The sequence below is a fragment of the Vicugna pacos genome, chromosome 10 (genome assembly GCF_048564905.1).
Source record: "Vicugna pacos chromosome 10, VicPac4, whole genome shotgun sequence".
NCBI lineage: Eukaryota > Metazoa > Chordata > Mammalia > Artiodactyla > Camelidae > Vicugna > Vicugna pacos.
The window spans coordinates 43,673,306-43,692,631 of record NC_132996.1 but is presented as its reverse complement, the minus strand read 5'-3'; the positions used below and the strand labels follow the sequence as shown (position 1 = coordinate 43,692,631).

The 19,326-nt window shown below is 34.5% G+C and overlaps 1 pseudogene; it reads left to right on the top strand.

Annotated features, from left to right (window-relative positions):
- Positions 1–2,854: 2,854 nt before the first annotated feature.
- On the top strand, positions 2,855–3,121 carry LOC102535869 (probable protein BRICK1 pseudogene; annotated as a pseudogene).
- Positions 3,122–19,326: the final 16,205 nt, after the last annotated feature.

The window sequence follows — 19,326 nt, the reverse complement described above, 5'->3', positions numbered from 1 at the left end:
ATAAAACCTGAAGAATCAGGGCCTGTGGCTTTGTGTAGACAGAAATTAAGCTTTTGCTTTTGCTTTTTTTTTTTTGGACGAAGAAATTTAAAGATCACGTACTCTGTGGGTTTGGAAGGAGCTCAAAGAACCTAACGCAGCTGACAATCTCTCAATTCCCCTGAACATATATCACTGACAAGAGATGACCTAATAGAAATGGGGAACTTACTACCTATCAAAGCTCACAATTTTCCTCCTGTGGTAGCACAGAAATTCTAGCTCTTATTGAGCACAAATTTGTCTACCTAAACGTCTGCCATTTGATATTGATTACACCACCGTGAAGCCAGGGAGCAGAGTTTTCAACTCTTTGCTACATGTAATTCTTCAAATATTTGAGACTAAGACAACATCATGTTCTTCCTGCCATTTACTCTTTTTCAAGATAGACATGCCCAGTTCCCTGAACTGTCTTTCAAAATGATGCTTTCAAAATGTCCTCATTCTCCTGAATGGGTCCAGCTTTGGTTTTATTCTTAAAACTCAGCAGTCAGAGCTGAATGGGCTACTAAAGATTTACCTTTGGCTGGCCAAGTCCCAGTTTCTCTTTTGAGACATTGTTTTCCTATTAATTCCAAATTGGATTATATTAATTCTGTTGGCAACTAAATTACAATGAAGTGTAACTAAATCCGCAGTTAAGGTGGCTAAGATGTTTTTAATATGTGGTATATGCAAAACCACTTCTGCCTTGCTACCACTGCTGGTTTTCTGACAAGATGCAAGACAAGGTAAATACTAGTCTATTAACATCTCTTTAGAGTCTGAATCTAGTAATCCTTGTTTGAAAGCAGTCAACAGCCAAGGCTGAGGCTTATGGATTTTGGCCTGCAACCCCAGATACCCTCCCAGACACTCATTAAATCAATACTAAATGATCAGCTAATTGATAAAGAAACAAAGTCAAGAGGTTTTTGGGGTGTTTTTTTTTTTTTTGTCTTTTAGTGAAAACAATAGGAATCAAATATTATTTTGAAAGAATTTAGAATAGGCTGAAATGAAATTGAGGAACAACCCTTAAAGAAAACTTTAAAAATAAATCCTATGAATAAAAACTAAATTGGTATTTTAAAGTTGTATGCACAATGTAGAGTATAACATTTTTTCAGAAAGCAATTTCACACTTTATTTCTTCTTAAATGTACACTGTAAAACAAGGTGTCTTTTTTTAATTATGAAACACAGTAAGACATTTCAAAATAAGAAACAAATATATGTTGTAATTCCACAAGCAAAAAAATCAGACTATTCATTTTCTTGTTTTCTCTTAGCCTGGATCCAAATACATGTCTAATATAAATGTGTATTTTAAAATATTTTCTTTAATTCTACAACTGTATTTTGTAGGGTATGTCTGACAGCATATCATGCACATAGTTTTAGAACATTTTAAAGCAGCATAGTAGAAAATAAAGCTTGGCCTACCCAAATGAATTCAGTTTTCTGAAGTTACAATTCTGAACTTAGCTTTTCACGTTCTCCCTGTTGGCACTGTAGACTGACAGAAGCCAAAGCCCAGGCATCAGGCCTCGAGCATCACATTTACAAAGAAAAGCAAACATCAAACTTCCAGTCTTCTGTGCACCACAGAGAAAATGTACCGGGAAGAAAAACATTTGCCTGTGTGGTCTGTCCCAAACCTTTCTTCTTCAGAACTGCAGAGAGAAATGCTTTCAAGGTCTTTTGAGCCCCAAGAGAGCTGGAGGATACTGGTGACTATGGCAGTTTGACCCATCATTTCTCATTCAGAGAGAAGGTGCCATTATGGGAAAGGACTTGCTTAAATAACCCAAGTTGAAAATGGATTTTTAGCATCTACAGGGTAAAGGTGAGGGATTGTACAGAAAACGGTGTGGATTTAATATAGTCCAATTCACAGCTGACTCATTTCCACTTTCTTTGGGTATCTAAAACAATGTATACTAAATGGTAAATAAACCTTAACAATAAAAAAAAAAAAAGGAGAGCGAGATGACCCTACCTTTAAACAGAGGATTTTTGAAAAATGATTACTCCTATAAAACATATCTGGACTTATAGTGAGACAGGAGGGAAGGGGACAGGGCACAACCATTGAAGGAATGACACAGCAACAGAGAATACAACGAAGTGGTTAGAATCAAGACAGCAAAGATTCGACTTCCAGTAGACCTTGAGCCTCATTATACACTCCTTGTAACACATTAGCATGCTAAGTGACACACCCTCAGGTGCCATGACAATTCCCAGGTTGACCGTAAGAGGCCAAAAAGTGGGCGGGGCCCGATTCCTAGAAATCCCTGCCCCTTCCCCAATGTAGTTGGAAAAATACTCCCCCTTCTTAGCAAATGAAATTAGGCAGCCTGTAAAAACCTAACCACCTCCACACCTCGTGGCCTCACTCCCTTCTGAGGGAAACAGATGGAATTCTGTCTATGAAATGTGTCTCTCCTAGGGCCTCTCTCGCCTTCAGAGACAGCCTGCACTCAGTCTATGGAGTATGCCTCTCCCTGAATAAACTTACTTTCATATTGCTGTGCCTCACTCTTCAGTTCTTTCCTGCGTGAGACAAGAACCTAATCTCCGGCAACAATAGGGAGTGTTCATCATATCCCAGAGCTGTAAGTGATCAAATTTGCCCAAAGGTCTCAGTCTAAACATTAGGTCCTCATTAAAGGTTTTGTGTAAGTAACTTGCTTCTTGCAAGAATTTAACAATTTAGAGGTTAACGTCGTAACATTTAGACATAAGAGAAAGAAGACAAACTTTCAGTTTTTTGATAATGATGAAATGCACATAATTTCTGGTTTGAGCTCTTCCTTAGGCAGCAGCCATGGCGGGACAAGAGGACCCACCTGGTGCAGTGGGAGATTCACCAGGGCTGGGCGAAGCGGGGGCGCATTGAGGTCATCACCAGCAGCATCAAGACAATCGCAGACTTTCTCAACTCATTCGCTATGTCTTGCCATTCAAGACGCGCGACACAAAACGAGAAACTGACAGCTCTTGAACGGAGAATAGAGTACATTGAAGCCAGGGTGACAAAAGGTGAGACCCTCACCTAGAAGTGTGCCACACTGCTGCTGGGAAGTTGCTTCTACAGAACACAGGCCCACATGGGAAAGGCCCCAGCAGCCTTCAGCTCCTTCCTCTCTCCTTACAGAACAACAGGGCTTCTTCTTGTTCTTTTTTTCAAAAATGTGGCCTTTGGGCTCTGCCATGTACACCCAGGAGTGTGGGAGGGGGCCAGGGGGACTCTCGGCAACAATGTTGGGCGTTTTTACCTTTTCGGAAACATTTTGCAGAACTACTTGTCAACGTGTTTGAGGCGCTAAGAGCCAAAAGCCTGAGACTCTGTCGCGGTCCTCCCCACCCCTCTCTCTCCCTCTCTCAGCCTCTCCTTGCAGCTCTAGTCGCCTCTGCATTGATTCTATAGTCTTTGTCTCCTCCCCACCTTTGGCCGAGGGTGGGAAGCAGTCCTGGCTGAGACCCTCACACCCTGGCAAGGTGGCTGCCAGAGAATGTTGTTGCTAACACACCAGTTTCTTGTCCTTTGGGGGAGATCAAGTCCAGGCCCCCACTTGGCTTGAAAAGGGATGTTTTCAGAGTTTTCATTCTGTCATTTGGGGTGTCTTTGCCTCTCTTATTTCCCTAATAAACTCTGCAACTTAAAAAAAAAATTTCTGTTTTGTTTTTCATGAGATTCATTCTATTAATGGAGGTAATAAGAGTTTTTATTAAATGTGTACTATGAATGAAGCATTTTCTGCATACTTTCATCATTTATTCCTAATTATAAGTATTAAATGTATAAATATTCCCATTTTAATTCAGGTTGTTTGAAATAGGTCGAATAACTTGGCAAAAATCAAATAGCTAATAAGGTTTACAGCTGAAATTTGATTTCATATACACTGATACTAACTCTCAAAACAATTTTGGCTCTGGTATGTGAAAAATAAATGCAAACGTGCAAACACATACATACATACTACTTACAACTTAAAACATGTCTGGCAAACATTTTCTATAAAATGGACATTTCTTTGTCTTAGCTACTCAGTATTGCCACTGCAAAGGTGAAAGCAGCCATGAGCAATATTTAAACAAAAGAATATGGCTATGTTCTAATAATACTTTATTTCCAAAAAGCCTGAAGGCCAGATTTGGTCTCTGAGTGGTAGTTTGTTTACCTGTGGCTTAAAATGTCATAAATAGTAATTAAAACGTTAACATAACGTAACAAGAAATAACTGTGTGATAGAATTTGAAGTTAAAAATCAAGAGAACAAAAGTGGTTTAGAAGAACAGAATTACAGACTATCTAAACTGTTTGTAATACTTTACCTATAGACTTTGCAGGTTTCAAGAGACTGGCTGTTATGGATTGAATTAAAAAGCAACAGGAACCCAACAGAGACAATATCCATAGTGAATTAAAGTCAGAAAAGGTAAGGGACATGTGACCAACATGCATAAAGGAAATCTCAAAAGTCCCTGTGGTAAAAATGTAATTATCTAGAATCTAAAGAATCAAGTAATTTCAAAAAATTACTGGTTCACATCATGGCAGGATCATAGAAGAGACTGTCAAGTCATTAACTATTAATTTTTTTTCTCTCCTGATCGAGATGAAGTAAAAGGGTCTGTATTTATACTCCAACCTGAAGCAACTGAAAACAAACAAAAATATGAAACGATGTTTTTTAGACAGTGAACATCATGTAGTGCAGAGAATAATTCCTGAGAGAGCAAAAAAACAAATGATACAGGCCATACAATTGTCCCGTTTTTTTGCCTGGAGCAACTTCCAGGCGGCAGCAGAGGTAGGAACAACCTAGGAACAACAAGCCTAGTGGTCTTGCTTAGTTGAGGAAGGAGAACCATTTTTCATGTACAAAATAAGGTGGCTGGAGTCGGCTGTGCACAATACCGTAGAAGAGAGGGCTGTATCAAGAGAGCTCTAGAGATCCACAAAAGGTCCGTAAAGTCCTTAAGTGAGAGATGATCAGCATGTAATTGTGAGGAAACCATCCCAAGGCCAGTGAAAGAACAACCTGTGAGGATTACACAACTGGCTTCTGAACACCACAGTTTGGAACCGCACAGGTCCACTTATATGTGAATTTTTTTCAGTAAATCTGTACTGTAGAACCACAGGATCTGCAGTTGGTTGAATCTGCAGGTGTGGAACCATGGATAAGGAGGGTTGCCTGTAAAGTTATATGTGGATTTTAGACTTTGCAGAAAGTTGGTGCTCCTGACCTCCACGTTGTTCAAGGATTAACTGCACTGCCATTTAATCTGGAACAAAACTAGAGTCAAAAGTACTTATTTTTGGCACAAGCCAAACTGTAAAAAACTCATGATTCGCAAGGCATTAAGTAGAGTACTCAGAAAGGTTTCAACTCAGTAGTTGGGCAAAATTCATCCTAAACTCATGGCTGCTCTAGTTTCATCTAACAGATTTTAAAAATAATCCTCCAAAGGCTCAGACTTTTTCAAAATAATTTAATTGTGCCTCAGAACAAGATTTAGAATGTTTATAGGGTTATGAAAATATTCAACAGCAAGAAAGCAAAATTCACCGTAGCTGGCATCCAATAAAAAATTATCTGTATGTAAAGAAGCAGGAAATCTATAAGGAAGTGATAATTTAATCAACAGAAACAGACCTAGAAATGGCACAGACACTAGAATTAGTAAACAAGAACATGAAAGCAGTTATTATAACTATATAACTGTAACTTGAACTATACATAGTTCAGGAAGTTAGAATAAAGATTGAACATGTTGAATAGAGAATATAAAAAATACAAAAAATGATCTAAGTCTAACTTACAGAGGTAGAAAAAGAAACACTATAATAGCAAATGCAGTGGATATTAAAAGCAGATCAGACACTATGGAAGAAAATATTAGTGAACTTGGGTAAATAGCAAAAGAAACTATTTAGAATAAAATACAGAGCAAAATAAAACTAGAAAATAAAACATAACAGAGCATCAGTAAGTCATGGGACAATTTCAAACACCTAATGCATATACATATACTTGGAGTTCCTGAGCAAAAGGGATCAGGAAAAATATTTGAAGAAATAATACAAAAACATTCCAAGTTGATAAAAACTAAAACCCACAAATCTGTGAGCTCAATAAATCCTAAGCACAAGATATATTTCAATTTTTCCTTTGAATACTTTCTTTAAAATATAGAATAAATAATTTAAAAAATCATTATTTAAAAATTTTCCATCACTATAAAAAGCTTTTATTCATTTTCAGTTTACTTTCTCACTATCCAAGTGATTTTTTCTAAGGATATACACACAAATAGGAATTTCAAGATATTTTGTATATATAAACAATATTTTGTTATTAACACATGAAAGAGAATTTGGCTGAACATAAAGCAGTAGGGACAACTAATTTTTTTCACCCACTTATGTCAACCTTTACTCCAATCTTTTTTAATTTAGTGTTTCCATAAGGTAAAATTTAATTAAAATTCAAAATCCTATAGTTTGAGGTAATGTCTATCCCCTAAAGAATAGAGCACAGTTTCCTTCTATGAAGACTTGCCCAATTTAAACAAACATTTTCTCATCCCTGCCAAGATAATATTTATTTTTTATGAGAAATTAAACATTTTGCAACCTTGATTATCCCTCCTCAATCCAAAACATGAAAAAATGTGCACAACTGCATATTTGAATCCAACAATAAATATTTTTACCCTATGATTCATATTATGGGAAAGTGATTAACTTGCCATTCAAATTGAGATGAGATGTCAAAATGTTTGTTTTTATCATTATCAACAGCTCTATTTTTTCCTTTGTAAAGCTTTAAAAATATAAAAGCTAGCTTTAGCATGAACCCCAGTCTTCTGTAAAAGAACTCTATTTACATTAGTGTAAACATAGATGCAGTTTATCTATAAAGAAAAAAACAATGTACCAGTTAAGAATGTATACTGGAAAAAGTCACATTGGAATAAAGTAGTATTTGTTCTGCTTCAGATGACAAAATTAGAAAAAATTAGTAGCTAATTAAAAACTCAACTTACCTTAAAACTCTCCAAGAGTTTCAGACAGAGGTTTGGTGGATACTTGGTTTTCATAAAGAGGGCTCCATAATGAGTAGAAAGCTGGGGGAAAATGAGTTCAAATACTGTTTTGAGTCAAATGCTTTACTTTTCGTTACTTCATTTTGTTTATTTAGTAAAATGAATTACTGATAATTATTTTAACCTAATTCTAAAATTCTAAAAATTCTAAAAAATATATGAATCATGGACTTTTTCTTACCTCAATACTGGTAAAGTGTTTTAAATACTTGTCAAAATACTTGACATAAAATGAAACCAAAAAAGTATTCTTCAATGAAACATCCTAAGGATGATTTTTGACTTATATTTTTAAAACAGAATGCATGCAGCTTCTTTATAAAATATTTCCTCCAGAATGACTTTTATAGGAATTAACAGTGGATATACTGCATATGAATCAGTGTAATGAGATTGATATAGTGCACATCAAAGCAATCAAATTGATTCACAGATATTCATAAACCCTAAATCACTGAAAATATTTCATACAACATTTTGAATTTTAACAGAATCACACAGACACAATTTTAGAAGTTCAATTATTCAGAATAGCATTCATAGGATTTTCTAAACCAGTGCTTGGATTTCTTCTCATAACCCCTCTTTTCTGAGCAGCTGCAATTTTGTTTCTTTTCATTATTCTGAATTTTGCAACTGATACACATAAAATTGTCATTAACAGCGACATAAACAGTTCTTCAAGCCAGACGTTTGAGATAAAGTCGTATAATTGATCTCATTCACAGGCATCAACTTTAATGTAAGATGAAGAGGCTCACAGAAATACTGCCATTTCTGCTGTGTCTATGCCTGTGTCTGTTTACGGCTGAAATGGTGAGCCACCTCTGCACACCTCCAGGGAGAATCAGGGTGGTCCGCACAGGCTGGGACATCTGCTACCCAAAGACATGATCAACTAGACACAGTCATTCCAATTCGAGGACAAAATATATGTTTAGTCTTTAGCAAATATTTGTATAGACTGGAGTGGCTTCTAGCAGGTTTTTAAAGCAGGGTAACCCAAAACCACCTTTTAAGAACTGTGGCATTTAAAAATAAAACTAGCCAAATGTGGTTTTTTGTCCTTCTTAATCAATTTCATTTGACAACTATTTTATATCCATGTAGTATGTCAACTCTCATAAAGGAAGATATGGGGGGAAGATTAAAAAAATCATACTGGCATATCTGTCTGACAATTAAAGTGAAATTATTACATTGCCTAAGATTTTCCCAGAGGTACCTGTCTTGATTAGGTGTGCCCAATTTTTCTATTTTCAAATTCTGAAAAAGAAATGAAAAACCAGAACTCAATTTTGGATGAAAGTCAAAAGGTCTTTTACCATTAGATATTATGGTTAATTTTAATTTTATTGTTTAAATTTTTCTGTATAATTCAAGCTTTCTAGAATGAAAGAAAATCACTTTAAATTTGTATTTCTGCATAATATAAATAGTAAAGGTAAAAAATACATTACTGAGAATTGAAATAAACAGGAATATAAACACAATTCTGGAATTCTTTTTCTGCTTATGGACATGTTTATGTTATGCATTTTTTTGTAATTTACCTCTTTTAATGCTCTTTAAATAAGTAAAATATATGTTTGTATATCCTTTTATTTAGTTTCTTCCACTGGGGAGTCTCATTTTAGAACATACCTTCATGTTTAATACTGCTTAATATTCCGTTTTGTTTAAATCATTCTGTTTCATTTAAGTTTTTACCAAGTTGGTTTACTGATTGTTATAAATATTATTGTGATGTACATACATGTGTATATATGTGGACAGATCTTTTTATACTTGCATCCTTAAATAAATTTCTAGTAGTCTGAAACCAGGTTCAAAGGTTCATATTTTACTTTACTGATTACAAGAAAAAAATCTTCCTATATTTGAAGAAAATACATACATCAGAAAAAATATGGAACAATAACAAACAATACTCTGACTATTATCAGAAATCAGCGGCAGTATTCTAAAGAGGAAATAGGATCTCAGTTAAGCTTCATGAAATTGAAATCTATTAAGCTAATAAAGGTTTTGAGGGGAATCTACTTAAGACAATACTAAAACTGCCATTTCTTAGATATTCCAAATAAAAAACACTCAAAAAAAGAAAATGACTTAATATATAGGAAAACCTTCAGATGTAAAAATGGTTCATTTGAGTCAAACACAACTTTTTAAGCATTTTGGTTAAACTGAATGAGTTGTGAGTTATAAACAATTATTTGTATAATGACAGGGTAGCAGCAGCAATAATTGTGCATCAACTTGGAATGAGACGTCGCTGCAATTGAATCCCTTTCCTCAGTAGGTGTAACAAAAAGACAGACTAAATAAAGATAAAAGATTTAAAAATTCTCAGTATTTCAGCCTCTATACTCTTAAAAATAAGAGAAAAACACTATTTGTAGCAATGAATTACACTCATGCAAAAAAAATTCAAAAATAATCCAATTTCATACATTAATGGAAAAAACTTTAAGGATTATAAATCAATGTTTAAATATTAAATCTTTGAAATATTTGTCAAAACCTGAGTAATTATAAAGAAAAATAAAAACCAAAAATCATAAGGGTGAATACACGTGAAGCAATAGGGCAAAAGACCAATGTGTATGTGAGTGTGTGTGTGTGTGTGTGTATATTTTTAAGTGGTTGCAAATCAAAAAAGGAAAAACCAAAATAAAACATGAGGTATCATTGTAATATTCATTAAACTTTCTACATTAAAATAACTCTAGATTTAAAATATAAAATCCCAGATTATATACAGCACTACATTTTAAGGAAAGCAGTTCTAAATTTTTATCAATAAAATAGTAACAACTTTAGTTGTTTGAGAGTTGGAAATACATAATTCAAAATGCTTATGTCTTTATAGGGACCTCATAATTTTTAGAGACTTATTTATGGACTATATATATCAAATTTTACCTATCTTTTTTTAACATTTTTTATTGATTTATAATAATTTTACAATGTTGTGTCAAATTCCAGTGTAGAGCCCAATTTTTCAATTGTACATGAACATATATATATTCATTGTCACATTTTTTTCTCTATGAGCTACCATAAGATCTTGTATATATTTCCCTGTGCTATACAGTATAATCTTGTTTATCTATTCTACACAAACTTTATCTATCTATCTATCTACCTATCTATCTGTCTGCCGAGGACTTTGTTCATCTATTGCAGAAGTCATCTACCATTATATTATAAAATATATACCTATGGGGACAAGGTGAAGTGCAAAGCAATAAAACCACCTGTTGAATTGCTCTCTGGACAACGAGCATTGCGTGGACAGTGAAGAATGGGAGTGGATGTCCCTGCCAGCAACTGCAGCTGTCATTAATCTCTTTGAGCTCACTAACCATGATGGTTCCTTCAAATTCTACATTAATTTAAGGTGATTCAGGAAATAACATCATCATAATTGGCTCTTTTAAATCAAAGGTGAATTTGATTTATCAATTCTTTTGGGCACATTCCCTGAAGCAGAGATTATTATTCATTGGTGGCTTCATAACAAAATCTTGAAAGTTAAGAGGTGGATTCTTCTAGTTTAGCAACGAGAAAGAGAAGATTCCGTACTCTTTTGCAAGGTCACCTTAATTGTCCTTGCTCCATGACTTATAACTTATTTCATATGCCATGTAAACTGTAATTATTTACATCCAAATGCCTAAAACTCACTGATCTTTGAGGTCATAACATTGGAACAACACAAAATGGTGAAATTCTTTCCTTACGGTCCAGCAAATTAACAAAAAATAGATTTATATTGCATGATATTTGATGCCAGGACTTCCATATTCTTGTCACAAGCGTCTTGCTGCTTTTCATCGTGATCTCAAAAATTGCTTTTGAACAGTTCACAGTTAAGATGGTGGATAAATTTAATTTGGGAAACATGGTGTCAGTTGAAAGTCTGCTTCCTCCTTTGATGCTAAACCAATGAATATGAAGCGGTTAACTGACTAAGGTACAAACTATGCTACTTCCTACTCAAAAAAACTAGCATTACTGTTGTGTATAATGGTTCCCAAGACAAGGACTGATTATCGTTTTATCTTTATTTACTTAGAGTCTATATAAAAGATTCAGCCTTTTATTTGGAATAAAAAGAAAAACCAACAGGTAAACTTGAAACTAGATGTCACAATAGTTCACAGGGTAGAATCTCTCTATAAAAGAGGTCTCCTCTGTACAGGGGAGCTCTGCTTTCAGCCTTTCAACAAAGCTTTAATTTTCAACAGGAAAAAACACTTTGATCATACCTGATTAATTTAGTTTCATTCTATTACATCGTGTGGTCCGTGTAAGAGGCCCGTGGTAGAGACTTGAATAACAATGCACAGCCTGTACAAACTGTGTTTTATTTTGAAATATTCTCTATTGTATTCTTTTTCCTAATGAAGAGTAGCAATTAAAATCTTCATCACTTGACAGAAAATGATGTAACTGGCTAGCTAAACTCCTGAAGCACTTTCCAGAATCCAAGATAATTAATTTGAGAACCAGACTCTTTTCCCATATCAGCATCTATCCAATCTCTTTGTGTAGGGTAAATTAAATTCTGACTCATTCACGTTAAAAAAAAAAAATAAAGAAGCAGCAAATCAGTTCAACCCTTCCCTCTCTTTATGCCTCACCTAACCTGGGGCATTTAGATAAGTTTTCATACAAAGAGAATAAATTTTAAAATCTTCATCTTACATTGTCTAAATAAAAAACACCTATAATCATCAGTTGCACTTTTATTTGATGTTTTCTCCTCTTATGCATCTAAAGTCCAAGATTAGAGAGAGAGGAATAAGATCAGACTTAGTATATTATAAACTTTTTATGCAGGCATACACTGATAACCCAGTCAACCAAAATTTACCCAGAGAAATTAGGTAGAATCTCATTTCAGCTATTAAAGTAGTAAGTTATCTCTTTTGGCTCATTTACTTATAAATTCTTATTGCAACTAAATGAGCAATCTAAATGTACTAATTTGATAAGTTAAACAACATTACCAAAATCTGCATTGTAATCGATTGTTACATATGCACTATTGAATTTTGAAAATATTGAAGAGTTTTTAGAGTTAATCTAAATTCAGAGCTTGATTTCTATCAAGGCATTTACAGCTTAAGTTAATCGATCAAATAAAATTCATTACTAAATATTTATTATAAATTGATCCCATTATTGTGAATGGATTCCAACAAAATGACAATACTGCTCAAGTGCTGGGATTACAAGAGGTTTTAATTTTTATCTTTGTACTTTTCCTATTTTTGAAAGAATTTGAAATGAGTGTGTATCACTTGGTATTCTAGAAATAAAGTATTTCTTTAAAAAGAAAGAATTCATTTCCTAGATTCCTATATTTGAGGAGACTAAATAATATAAGGTATAGTTCACTGGGACTTATAGTGTAGACTAGAAATATATTTCTTAAGCTGAAGAGTAAATAGAAGAATAAGTAAAAGGCCATACACATATGCAAGTGTACATCAGCTTCACTCCATAACTGACACTGACTGAAAGCTGCTCGAGGAAAGACTCCTTGGAGACAATGAGATGATCTGACTTGAAAAATGGCGTATGACGTGGGTGGAGAAGAGTAGGAAGGAAGATGTTTCAGGTTAAGATTGTTGCATGGATGAAGGATGAAAGTAACAGTCTGAACGTGAATACGGATGAGAGTGCCAGTGTGTGTGTATGACGGACAGAGAAAGATAAAAAGGTAAAAATAGAGAGAGAATGGTGGAGATAAATGAGGTGATTCCAAAATACAGTAATTATGAGTAGGCAGAGGACATTTATACAAATGTGTTTACCACTTGAAGTCAGAAATATGGTGTAGTTTTACTATAGAACTTCTTGGAAAATCACGATTTTGTGACTAGGACTAAAACTAGAAGTACAACTGAAAAGCCCAATGAGCTTCTTACAGTTTAAACTATGATCAAAGGACTCATGGAATTCTATGTATTGGACCTATCACCTTCTCCCAATGCATTATATAAACCAAAAGACACAGCATCTTAGAAGTGGGAAGTGTTTTTCCAGGCAAATTATAACCATTTTATTCAAAACTTTTTTTTAATCTATTACAAGACAAAAACAAAACACTGAATTCATTATTAGTTATTAGTTACTCAAAGCATTATTATGTGAAATCTAATTTGCTTCCATTTTTTTCTTAAAACAATACAAAACAAAACAATATTCCCAGAACTTCAGTTGACAGAGATGAGCTGTTAGTGGCAACACAAAAATATACATTACTAAGAACATTTTAAACATTCTTTTTCCATAAAAATAAAAACAGCAACAAAAACAACAAATGCTGGCATATTAATATATTCTAAGTATAGGAAAAATAAATTTCTGTTCTTTAATCTGACTCTTCAGAATGGTATCAAACTGATCACAAGTAAATGAATGTATACAGAATCATATGAAGTGGTGTGTGGCGGTCTCATTTTATGAATAGAGATAAGAAAAACTAGCTCAAACTCCCTTGAGAGAATTTCAGAGAGGTTAAATTGAAATGGATGCCAACATCACAATTTATTTGCTTGATACTAAGCTTAGGTTAAGGGACAAAGAGGAGTCTGGGGCATCACCAAAATATAACACTTCCTTAAAAGACAATATAAGTAAACATGTGGTGTCACTGATACAGACCAGAACGCCTAGGAGAGACCCCCAAAGTGACTCCTACTGGAAGGACCCGAACCATCTATTTAAGGCACTTGCTTAATTACACTCCTTCCCTGTGATGTCTCTCTCCCTACCAAGTCATTTAAAACTCAACAAACCAAAGGGAACAACTGTAAAACCACGGCGAAAAGGAACCAAAAGGTTCAGCAGAACAAAGCACAAGCCTTCTCAAGCTCCTCACCGAGGTCCTTTTTCACCAAGAACTAAAGAACACTTCACGTTACTTTTTTCTTTTATTTAATATCGAAACTCTTAGTTTCTGGAGTAAATTACTGGCTGCCTTGTAATAGCAATTTAATACTTGTATAGAATATGAAGTTATTATTTAGAAGAAACAGTCGTTCTAGGCTGCACCTATTTAAACAGACACCAGGTTTACTTTCTTTGACCTCAGCTGTTTGTGTACTTTTTAAACGAGTTTCTATATTCGTTACATTATTCATGCCATTAAATTGCATTTTACTGAGTTTACCTGCCATCTCCTGAGGGGAAGAGCCAATTGTCAAGACTAAATAGCTTGCTTTATCTCTGTGGGATTTGCCAGTTAAAAAAACAAAAGGCTTGGCTTTTGCTGAAGGCTGAATATTGAACTTCCCTGCTGGACAAAAAAAAAAAAAAAAAAAAAATCTTATCAGGATCCTAATGCTAGATCGCTATGGGAAAATTATGAACCAATAAGTACAATAGTGCTTCAGCTACTAAAGTTGCTAACAGAAAGTGAGAGTGAGCAGAACGAAAACATTATACACAATTTCATACTTAAGTTGAGAGCTTGTTCCCTGTAGTTGTATTATTCTTTAATGACAATAAAATTTCTTACTGCAGTTCAGACATTTCTCTCCTTTAAAACAATGCTGGTCTTTTGACCTACCAAATAAAAAACAGCAAATATTGAGTAATATAAAATGCTTTTGAACGAAGAACCTCAACCTCATAATCTCCAAAATTTGAAAAATAAATCAACCCTGGCTAATCACAGATACTGCTTTACATAGAACTTAGGTTAAAAGAAGTCTTGAACTAGAAAACCTCCTACTATCAGTCACCACTGATGAACCAAGTAGTTTTTCCCAGCAGAAAAGTGAACTTACCACTACTAGTTCAGCTGTGTTTGTATGCAGTTCTTATTAACTGTTATGCACATTTACACGCCTGCATTTTAGTAATCTGCGTATAAGAACTCCTGAAGGAAAAAGAAGAAGAGCAAGAGTGGGAAATAAAAGAGAAGGACAAAAAGAGGAAGAAAAAGTAAGAAAAATAGAAGGAGAAGGAGAAATAGAAGCAGAAAAGCATAGCCTTCTGTTAGAAGCATAATTAAAGCATAACTTCTTCTCACAAAATGAAACACTGATAGCACCATATTCATTTTCAAATTTGCTCACAGGGATGATGTGTCATTGGTATCCAGCAACGTAAATAATTACATATAAGTCTATTTTTAGTTTTTTAAGAAACGTTTTAAAAGAATTTCCATAGTGGCTGCACCAAATTACATTCCCATCAACAGTGTAGAAGGGTTCCCTTTTCTCCACACTCTCTCCAGGATTTATCATTTTTGTACTTTTTAATGCTGACCAGTGTGAGGTGATACTTCATTATAGTTTTGATTTGCGTTTCTCTGATAATTAGCAATACTGAACATCTTTTCATGTGCCTATTGGCCATCTGTGTGTCTTCACTGGAGAAACGTCTGTTTAGGTATTCTGCCCATTTGTTGGATTGCGCTATCTTTTTTTTTTTTTTAATTGAGTTGTATTAGCTGTTTGTATATTCTGGAAATTAAGCCCTTGTCAGCCACATCGTTTTCAGATATTTTCTCCCGTTCTGCAGGTTGTCTTTTCATTTTGTTTATGCTGCAAACGCTTGTAGGTTTAACTGGGTCCCCTTGGTTTATATTTGCTTTTATTTTTATTGCCTTGGTAGGCTGACCTAGGAGAACACTGCTAAGATTTATGTCAGAGACGTTTTGCCTGTGTTCTCTTCTAGGAGATTGATGGTGTCTTGTCTTACGTTTCTGTTTTTAAGCCATTATGAGTTTCCTTTTGTGTTTGGTGTGCGGGAATGCTCTAACTTCATTGATTTACGTGCAGCTGTCCAGCTTTCCCAGCACCATTTGCTGAAGAGACTGTCTTTTCTCCATTGCATATTCATGTCTCCTTTGTCAAAGATCAATTGACCATAGGAGTTTGGGTTTACCTCTGTGCTCTCTGTTCTATTCCATTGATCCATATGTCTGCTTTTGTGCCAGTATCACACTGTTTTGATGACTGTAGCTCTGTGGTATTTTCTGAAGTCGAGGAGGGTTATTCCTCCAGCTTCATTCCTTTTCTTCAGCATTGCTTTGGCAATTCTGGGTCTTTCTTGATTCCGTATGAATTTTAGGATTATTTGTTCTATTTCTGTGAAAAATGTCCTGGATAATTTGATAAGGATCACATTAAATCTGTAGACTGCTTTGGTTAGTATGGCCATTTTAACAATATTAATTCTTCCATTCCCAGAGCATGGGATATCTTTCCATTTCTTTAAATCATCTTTAATTTCCTTAACTGTGGGAGCCCATGATTGGGTTAACAAACTGTAACAGACCCCAGCTGCCTGTCACCTTTAAGAAGAACAAATGTGCTTAGTAACTGCTTTGCTAGCAGGCGCCTGTGCGTCCACACTCCTGTCTCCTTGCCATAAAAAGCAGAGACAATGCCTTGCTTGCATAGCTGAGGTGTTAGATAGCACTCTGCTCTGTTGCAAAGCAATGACCCAGGCCCTCAGCCATAAATGCTGGGCATGCCTGCTTTTTAGTCTGTTATCCCCAAGACAAAGAACTGGCTGGTCTGGTGGTCTGCTTTGTAATTAACATATCTAAAGAATGTATCTTGTTCCCCTCTCTCCATGACTTCCCTAAAGATAATCAAAGCATTTGTACTCATTGTGACTTCTACAATCTCGATCCCATCCTGTCTTTCCCTAAATTCCTGCATTCCATCACACAACTGTTAGTGATTTTTTCCTTTGATTACACACAATAAATGTGGGAGCATTTGAGAGGCTCATGGAGTTGGCTCCTGACTCCCTCTTGCTCTCTTGACTTTTTCCACAGAGTCTCGAGTAATTCATTTCATCTCGGTGGGTCTTCTGCTGGCCAGAACCCATGCTTAACCAGTGTTTTGTAGTTCTCCACATACAAGTCTTTCACCTTCTTGATAAGACTTATTCCTAAGTATTTATTTTTTGATAAGATTTTAAAGGGGATTTTAAAGGGTTTTTTTTTCACTTTCCTTTTCTGATATTTCATTGTTAATGTAAAGAATGACAATTTTACTTTTTCCCTTCCAATTTGGATCATTTTATTTCTTCTTGTCTGATTGCTATGGTTAGGACTTCCTATACTATGATGAATAGAAGTGGTAAGAGTGGGCATCCTTGTCTTGTTCCACATTTTAGTGGGAAGGCTTTCAGCTTTTCACCAGTGAGTATTATGTTTGCTACAGGTTTGTCACAAATAGCTTTTATTATGTTGAGATATGTTCCCTCTATACCCTCTTTGATAAGAGTTTGAATTATGAATGGATATTGATTGAGGTGATCATGTGGTTTTTGTCCTTTCCTTGTTGACATGGTGTTCTTTTTAGTATTTTTAAAAGTTACTATAAAATTTTAAATTATCTATGTGTTTACATGTATGTCCCACACTATATTTCCAGTGGACATCACTGGTCCCAGAGATGTGGAAACTGGGTCCTAGAAAGGAAATATGACCTGTCCACAGTCATAGGGAAGATGGTTCAAGGGCTCATATCAAATTCAAGTCACGTAACTCCACATTTTGATACTGTCCTTCAGTGAGAATTCCCAATTCAAAGATGCACACACACTATATACTCTAACAGACAGTTATAAAATACATGAAATAGGAGGGCCCAGATGTTCTTTTTTTGACAGAAATTGCTCTCTATGTAATAATTTTTGTATTATTTAATTTAATTTAATGTGTATCTGTTAGGATGAGATAATTACGGCCTTATTAAAAAATATTTTTCTCAAACGCATTTTAAAAATTTCATAACACAAAAAAGGCTAATTGAAGCTGTAAAACTGATGCATAAACTGTAGCAACAAAGGTTTTGGTGATAAAGCATTGTTAAGAGATTAGTGCAAATTAGTTTTAGTGAGTAAAACTAAAGTGTCTAGAGTTACATCTTTTGATTGAAATAAATTGTTCACATGAGTCATATTCTCAGATTTAAGAATGTTCTTCAAGTGTATCCTTTCCTTAGCTAGGAAGGTTAGAAGGCTTCTGGAGAAAGATCAGATCTCCTACCTAGAAAAAATGTACACATACAAAATCTTTGAAATGTGCAGACAATTTCAAAGCACTCATTTCAGCCTCTGTCTTCTGACTTTTAGATTCCTGAGTATAGGTTAAGAACCTCTTCAACCGACGTTAGTGCCCATACACACCAAGTCTAAGTGAGAAGTGTCAAGTTAAAGGTGCATTATGTGATTTTTTTTTCTGTTTAATGACTAGAGACTGAAATAAATACATACGGAAAATAACTATCCTAGCAGGAAGAATAATCTGTGTCCTAATAATATTGACAAGAGGAACTAAAAGTTTTACTGATTTAAAAAGAAAAGAAGCAAGCTGAAAAGGCCATATTAATGTCACACAAAGCAGACTTCAAAAGAAGGAGTATTATCAGCAATATGAGGGAAATTTCATAGTGATAAAGTGGTCAAGTCATCAAGAAAACAAACTTAAGAATGCCTGCCCTTCAAAAAGGTGCTTCGAAAACATGAAGAAAAAAATTGACAATACTAAGCAATCAATCCATATGTGGGGATTTTCATAAGAATATAAAAGCTTTGAATTATACTATCACAGAAATTGACTTAATTCACATTTATGGAATATTTAACAAATGCAAAACACACACACATTTTTTTCAAGTACATACACCAAAATAGATCATAATATGGAGAATAAAATATGTCCTAATCTCTTTCACATAATTAAAATAGTAGAGAATACACTCTCTAGAAAAAAATGAATTAAACTAGAAATCAATAACAAAAAGATGTCAGAAAAATTTCCAAATGATTGGAAATGAAGTAGAACAGTTCTAAATAGCCGTGGGCCAAAAGAGAAAGCACACCAATAAATAAACAATATTGTAACCTGAATTAAAACAAACAAAAATATCAAAATTCATAGAAAAAGTTGAAGCAATGTTTAGAGGAAAATTTATACTTAGATTTAATACTTAGAAAGTGAAACAATTTGAAAGTAATTTAAAAGATTCTACCTTAAGAAGCTAGAGGATGAAGAGCAAAATAAACTTAAAGTAGAAGGAAAAATAATAAAGATAAGAGTAAATAAGCTATAAACAACAAGCAAGAAGGAAATTGAACATAGACAGTAGTAGCTTTAGGGGGAAAAACAACAGGTTGAAAAATCCC